Consider the following 8,249-nt stretch of genomic DNA (forward strand, 5'->3'; position numbering starts at 1 on the left):
TGTAATTATACATCCAAATCACTGGAATTATATGTCTAAATCACTGGAATTATACGTCCGAATCATTGGAATTAAATGGCAGCACCACTGGACATATATGGACGTGTCAGACAGGATGGCACTTTACATTTTTTTCCCCCAAAAAGCACATGATGATAAGAAGAAAAAGAGGTTCTAGATGGAATTGTCCTTGGGCCCTCCCACCCACCCTTATGTTGTATAAACAGGACATGCACACTTTAACAAACCCATAATTTCGAAAGGGTCTGCCACACAACTGTGACTGAAATGACTGGTTGGTTTGGGCCCCCACCAAAAAAGAAGCAATCAATCTCTCCTTGCACAAACTGGCTCTACAGAGGCAAGATGTCCACCTCATCATCATCCTCCGATTCCTCACCCCTTTCACTGTGTACATCCCCCTCCTCACAGATTATTAATTCGTCCCCACTGGAATCCACCATCTCAGATCCCTGTATACTTTCTGGAGGCAATTGCTGCTGGTGAATGTCTCCACGGAGGAATTGATTATAATTCATTTTGATGAACATCATCTTCTCCACATTTTGTGGAAGTAACCTCGTACGCCGATCGCTGACAAGGTTACCTAATGCACTGAACACTCTTTCGGAGTACACACTGGAGGGGGGGCAACTTAGGTAAAATAAAGCCAGTTTGTGCAAGGGCCTCCAAATTGCCTCTTTTTCCTGCCAGTATACGTACGGACTGTCTGACATGCCTACTTGGATGCTGTCACTCATATAATCCTCCACCATTCTTTCAATGGTGAGAGAATCATATGCAGTGACAGTAGACGACATGTCAGTAAACATTGGCAGGTCCTTTAGTCCGGATCAGATGTCAGCACTCGCTCCTGACTGCCCTGCATCACCGCCAGCGGGTGGGCTAGGAAAACTTATCCTTTTCCTCGCAGCCCCAGTGGCGGGAGAAATTGAAAGAGGAGCTGTTGACGGGTGACGTTCCGCTTGAGTTGACAATTCACTCAGCAGAAGGTCTTTGCACCTCTGCACCCTTGTGTCTGCCGGAAAGAGAGATACAACATAGGCTTTAAACCTAGGATCGAGCACAGTGGCAAAAATGTAGTGCTCTGATTTCAACAGATTGACCACCCTTGAATCCTGGCAGAGCGAATGAAGGGCTCCATCCACAAGTCCCACATACTTTGTGGAATCGCTCCATCCTTAGCTCCTCCTTCAATGTCTCCAGCTGCTTCTGCAAAAGCCTGATGAAGGGAATGACCTGACTCAGGCTGGCAGTGTCTGAACTGACTTCATGTGTGGCAAGTTCAAAGGGTTGGAGAACATTGCACAAGACAGAAATTATTCTCCATTGCGCTTGAGTCAGGTGCATTACCCCTCCTTTGCCTATATCTTAAGTGTATGTATAGGTTTTAATGGCCTTTTGCTGCTCCTCCATCCACTGAAGCATATAGAGTGTTGAATTCCCCCTCGTTACCACCTCTTGCTTCAGTTGATGGCAGGGCAGGTTCAGGAGTGTTTGCTGTCGCTCGAGTCTGCAGCAAGCGGTGGCTGAATGCCAAAAGTGGCCCACAAATTTTCAGGCCACCGACAGCATCTCCTGTACACCCCTGTCATTTTTAAAAAAATTCTGCACCACCAAATTAATTGTATGTGCAAAACATGGGATGTGCTGGAATTTGCCCAGATGTAATGCACGCACAATATTGGTGGCGTTGCCCGAAATCACAAATCCTCAGGAGAGTCTAATTGGGGTAAGCCATTCTGTGATGATGTCCCTCACTTTCCGTAAGAGGTTGTCAGCTGTGTGCCTCTTACGGAAAGCGGTGATACATAGCGTAGCTTGCCTAGGAACGAGTTGGCGTTTGCGAGATGCTGCTGCTGGTGCCGCCGCTGCTGTTCTTGCTGCGGTAGGCAATACATCTACCCAGTGGGCTGTCACAGTCATATAGTCCTCAGTCTGCCCTGTTCCACTTGTCCACATGTCCGTGGTTAAGTGGACACTGGATACAACCGCATTTCGTAGGACACACAGGAGGCAGTATGGGGTACAGGTAGAGGCACAGAGAGGCAGTGTGGGTTACAAGTAGAGGAACAGAGAGGCAGTATGGGGTACAAGTAGAGACACACTGAGGCAGTATGGGGTACAGGTAGAGGCACAGAGAGGCAGTAAGGGGTACAGGCAGATGCACAAAGTGGCAGTATGGGGTACAGGATGAGACAGAGAGGCAGTATGGGGTACATTTAGAGGCACAGAGAGGAAATGTGGGTTACAGGTAGAGGAAAAGAGAGGCAGTATGGGTGCAGTTAGAGGCACATAGAGGCAGTGTTGGGTACAGGTATAGGCAGAAACAGGTAGTATGGGGTACATGTAGAGTAAAAGAAAGGCAGTATGGGATACTGGTAGATGCACAGAGAGGCAGTATGGTGTAAAGGTAGAGGCACAGAGAGACAGTATGGGGTACAGGTAGAGGCACAGAGAGGCAGTATGGGGTACAGGTAGAGGAACAGAGAGGCAGTATGGGATACAGGTAAAGGAACGGAAAGGCAGCATGGGGTAGAGGTAGAGACACACAGAGGCAGTGTGGAGTACAGGTCGATGCACAGAGAGGTAGTGTGGGGTACAAGTAGAGAAACAGAGAGGTTGTATGGGGTGCAGTTAGAGGCACATAGAGGCAGGGTAGGGTACAGGTGGAGGCACAGAGAGGCAATATGGGGTAAAGGTAGATGCACAGAGAAAGGAAGTATGAGGTACAGGTAGAGGCACTGAGAGGCAGTAAGGTGTACAGGTAGAGACATACAGAGGCATTATAGGGTACAGTTAGAGGCACAGAGAGGCAATGTGGGGTACAGGTAGAGGAACAGAGAGGCAGTATGGGGTACAGGTAGAGTCACAGAGAGACAGTATGGGGTACAGGTAGATGCACAGAAAGGCAGTATGGGGTACAGGTAGAGGCACATAGAGGCAGTATGGGGTAAAGGTAGAGGCACAGAGATGCAGTATGGGGTACAGGTAGAGGCACAGAGAGGCAGTGTGGGTAACAAGTAGAGGAACTGAGAGGCAGTATGGGGTACAGCAAGAGGAACGTAAAGGCAGTATGGGGTACAGGTAGAGGAACGGAGAGGCAGTATGGGGTACATGTAGAGACACACAGAGGCAGTATGGGGTACAGGTAGAGGAACGGAAAGGCAGTATGGGGTACAGGTAGAGGCACAGAGAGGCAGTATGGGATACAGGTGGAGGAACGGAGAGGCAGTATGAGGTACAGGTAGAGATACACTGAGGCAGTATGGGGTACAGGTAAAGGCACAGAGAGGCAGTAAGGGGTACAGGTAGATGCACAAAGTGGCAGTATGGGGTACAGGTAGAGGAACAGAGAGGCAGTATGAGGTACAGGTAGAGGCACATAGAGGCAGTATGGGATACAGGTGGAGGAACGGAGAGGCAGTATGAGGTACAGGTAGAGGCACTGAGAGGCAGTATGGGGTACAGGTGGAGGCACAGAGGCGCAGTATGGGTTACAGGTAGAGGAACAGAGAGGCAGTATGTGGTACAGGTAGAGGCACAGAGAGGCAGTATGGGGTACAGGTATAGGCACAGAGGCAGTATGGGGTACAGGTAGAGGCACAGAGAGGCAGTATGGGGTACAGGTATAGGCACAGAGGCAGTATGGGGTACAGGTAGAGGCACAGAGAGGCAGTATGGGGTACAGGTAGAGACACAGAGAGGCAGTATGGGGTACAGGTATAGGCACAGAGGCAGTATGGGGTACAGGTAGAGGCACAGAGAGGCAGTATGGGGTACAGGTAGAGACACAGAGAGGCAGTATGGGGTACAGGTAGAGTCACAGAGAGGCAGTATGGGGTACAGGTAGAGACACACAGAGGCATTATGGGGTACAGGTCGATGCACAGAGAGGTAGTGTGGGGTACAAGTAGAGAAACAGAGAGGTTGTATGGGGTGCAGTTAGAGGCACATAGAGGCAGTGTAGGGTACAGGTGGAGGCACAGAGAGGCAATATGGGGTAAAGGTAGATGCACAGAGAAAGAAAGTGTGGGGTACAGGTGGAGACACAGAGAGGCAGTATGGGGTACAGGTAGAGACATACAGAGGCATTATAGGGTACAGTTAGAGGCACAGAGAGGCAATGTGGGGTACAGGTAGAGGCACAGAGAGGCAGTATGGGGTACAGGTAGAGGCACAGAGAGGCAGTATGGGGTACAGGTAGAGGCACAGAGAGGCAGTATGGGGTACAGGTAGAGGCACAGAGAGGCAGTATGGGGTACAGGTAGAGGCACAGAGATGCAGTATGGGGTACAGGTAGAGACACACAGAGGCAGTATGGGGTACAGGTAGAGGCACAGAGAGGCAGTGTGGGTAACAAGTAGAGGAACTGAGAGACAGTATGGGGTACAGGTAGAGGCACAGAGAGGCAGTATGGGGTACATGTAGAGACACACAGAGGCAGTATGGGGTACAGGTAGAGGAACGGAAAGGCAGTATGGGGTACAGGTAGAGGCACTGAGAGGTAGTAAGGGGTACAGGTAGAGACATACAAAGGCATTATGGGGTACAGGTAGAGGCACAGAGAGGCAGTATGAGGTACAGGTAGAGACACAGAGAGGCAGTATGAGGTACAGGTAGAGACACAGAGAGGCAGCATGGGGTACAGGCAGAGAAACAGAGAGGCAGTATGGGGTACAGGTAGAGGCACAGAGAGGCAGTAAGGGGTACAGGTAGAGGCACAGAGAGGCAGTGTGGCGTACAGGTAGAGGCACAGAGAGGCAGGATGGGGTGCAGGTAGATGCACAGAGAGGCAGTATAGGGTACAGGTAGAGGCACAGTGAGGCATTATGGGGTACAGGTAGAGGCACAGTGAGGCATTATGGGGTACAGGTAGTGGCACAGTGAGGCAGTATGAGGTACAGGTAGAGGGACAAAGAGGCAGTATGGGGTACAGGTAGAGGCACTGAGAGGCAGTATGGGGTATAGGTAGAGGCATAGAGTGGCAGTATGAGGTACAGGTAGATGCACAGAGAGGCAGTATGGGGTGCAATTAGAGGCATATAGAGGCAGTGTGAGGTACAGGTGGAGGCACAGAGAGGCAGTATGAGGTACAGGTAGAGGCACAGTGAGGCATTATGGGGTACAGGTAGAGGCACAGTGAGGCATTATGGGGTACAGGTAGAGGCACAGAGAGGCAGTATGGGGTACAGGTAGAGGCACAGAGAGGCAGTATGGGGTACAGGTAGAGGCACAGAGAGGCAGTATGGGGTACAGGTAGAGGCACAGAGAGGCAGTATGGGGTACAGGTAGAGGCACAGAGATGCAGTATGGGGTACAGGTAGAGACACACAGAGGCAGTATGGGGTACAGGTAGAGGCACAGAGAGGCAGTGTGGGTAACAAGTAGAGGAACTGAGAGACAGTATGGGGTACAGGTAGAGGCACAGAGAGGCAGTATGGGGTACATGTAGAGACACACAGAGGCAGTATGGGGTACAGGTAGAGGAACGGAAAGGCAGTATGGGGTACAGGTAGAGGCACTGAGAGGTAGTAAGGGGTACAGGTAGAGACATACAAAGGCATTATGGGGTACAGGTAGAGGCACAGAGAGGCAGTATGAGGTACAGGTAGAGACACAGAGAGGCAGTATGAGGTACAGGTAGAGACACAGAGAGGCAGCATGGGGTACAGGCAGAGAAACAGAGAGGCAGTATGGGGTACAGGTAGAGGCACAGAGAGGCAGTAAGGGGTACAGGTAGAGGCACAGAGAGGCAGTGTGGCGTACAGGTAGAGGCACAGAGAGGCAGGATGGGGTGCAGGTAGATGCACAGAGAGGCAGTATAGGGTACAGGTAGAGGCACAGTGAGGCATTATGGGGTACAGGTAGAGGCACAGTGAGGCATTATGGGGTACAGGTAGTGGCACAGTGAGGCAGTATGAGGTACAGGTAGAGGGACAAAGAGGCAGTATGGGGTACAGGTAGAGGCACTGAGAGGCAGTATGGGGTATAGGTAGAGGCATAGAGTGGCAGTATGAGGTACAGGTAGATGCACAGAGAGGCAGTATGGGGTGCAATTAGAGGCATATAGAGGCAGTGTGAGGTACAGGTGGAGGCACAGAGAGGCAGTATGAGGTACAGGTAGAGGCACAGTGAGGCATTATGGGGTACAGGTAGAGGCACAGTGAGGCATTATGGGGTACAGGTAGAGGCACAGAGAGGCAGTATGGGGTACAGGTAGAGGCACAGAGAGGCAGTATGGGGTACAGGTAGAGGCACAGAGAGGCAGTATGGGGTACAGGTAGAGGCACAGAGAGGCAGTATGGGGTACAGGTAGAGGCACAGAGATGCAGTATGGGGTACAGGTAGAGACACACAGAGGCAGTATGGGGTACAGGTAGAGGCACAGAGAGGCAGTGTGGGTAACAAGTAGAGGAACTGAGAGACAGTATGGGGTACAGGTAGAGGCACAGAGAGGCAGTATGGGGTACATGTAGAGACACACAGAGGCAGTATGGGGTACAGGTAGAGGAACGGAAAGGCAGTATGGGGTACAGGTAGAGGCACTGAGAGGTAGTAAGGGGTACAGGTAGAGACATACAAAGGCATTATGGGGTACAGGTAGAGGCACAGAGAGGCAGTATGAGGTACAGGTAGAGACACAGAGAGGCAGTATGAGGTACAGGTAGAGACACAGAGAGGCAGCATGGGGTACAGGCAGAGAAACAGAGAGGCAGTATGGGGTACAGGTAGAGGCACAGAGAGGCAGTAAGGGGTACAGGTAGAGGCACAGAGAGGCAGTGTGGCGTACAGGTAGAGGCACAGAGAGGCAGGATGGGGTGCAGGTAGATGCACAGAGAGGCAGTATAGGGTACAGGTAGAGGCACAGTGAGGCATTATGGGGTACAGGTAGAGGCACAGTGAGGCATTATGGGGTACAGGTAGTGGCACAGTGAGGCAGTATGAGGTACAGGTAGAGGGACAAAGAGGCAGTATGGGGTACAGGTAGAGGCACTGAGAGGCAGTATGGGGTATAGGTAGAGGCATAGAGTGGCAGTATGAGGTACAGGTAGATGCACAGAGAGGCAGTATGGGGTGCAATTAGAGGCATATAGAGGCAGTGTGAGGTACAGGTGGAGGCACAGAGAGGCAGTATGAGGTACAGGTAGAGGCACAGTGAGGCATTATGGGGTACAGGTAGAGGCACAGTGAGGCATTATGGGGTACAGGTAGTGGCACAGTGAGGCAGTATGAGGTACAGGTAGAGGGACAAAGAGGCAGTATGGGGTACAGGTAGAGGCACAGCGAGGAAGTATGGAGTACAGGAAGAGTCACAGAAAGGTAGTACAGGGTACAGGTAGAGGCACATAGAGGATGTGTGGTGTACACGTGGACGCACAGAGAGGCAAAGTGGGGTACAGGTAGAGGCACAGAGAGGCAGTATGGGGTACAGGTAGAGTAAAAGAGAGGCATTATGGGGTACAGGAAGAGTCACAGAGAGGTAATACGGGGTACAGGTAGAGGCACTGAGAGGCAGTATGGGGTATAGGTAGAGACATAGAGAGGCAGTATGGGGTACAGGAAGAGGCACAGAGATGCGTTATGGAGTACAGGAAGAGTCACAGTGAGGTAGTATGCGGTGCAATTAGAGGCATATAGAGGCAGTATGAGGTACATGTAGATGAATGGAGAGGCAGTTTGAGGTACAGGTAGAGGCAGTGTGAGGTACAGGTAGAGGCACGGAGTGGCAGTATGGGGTACAGGTAGAGGCACAGAGAGGCAGTATGGCGTACAGGTAGAGGCACACAGATGCAGTATGGCATACAGGTAGAGGCACGGAGTGGCAGTATGGAGTACATTAAGAGGCACATAGAGGCAGTATGGGATACAGGAAGAGACACAGAGAGGCAGTAAGGGGCATAGTTAGATGCACAGAGAGGCAGTATGGGGTACAGGTAGAGGCACAGAGAGGCAATGTGGGGTACATGTAGAGGCACAGAGAGGTAGTATGGGGTACAGGTAGAGGCACAGTGAGACAGTATGGGGTAAAGGTAGATGCACAGAGAGGCAGTATGGGATACAGATAGAGGCAAATAGAGGCAGTGTGGTATACAGTTGGAGGCACATATAGGCAGTGTGGGGTAAAGGTAGAGGCACAGAGAGGCAGTGTGGGGTACAGGTAGAGGCTCATAGAGGCAGTGTTGGATACAGTTGGAGGCACATAGAGAGGCAGTGTGGGGTACAGG

This window comes from Pseudophryne corroboree, chromosome 4 (assembly GCF_028390025.1).
Source record: "Pseudophryne corroboree isolate aPseCor3 chromosome 4, aPseCor3.hap2, whole genome shotgun sequence".
NCBI classification, from domain to species: Eukaryota; Metazoa; Chordata; class Amphibia; order Anura; family Myobatrachidae; genus Pseudophryne; species Pseudophryne corroboree.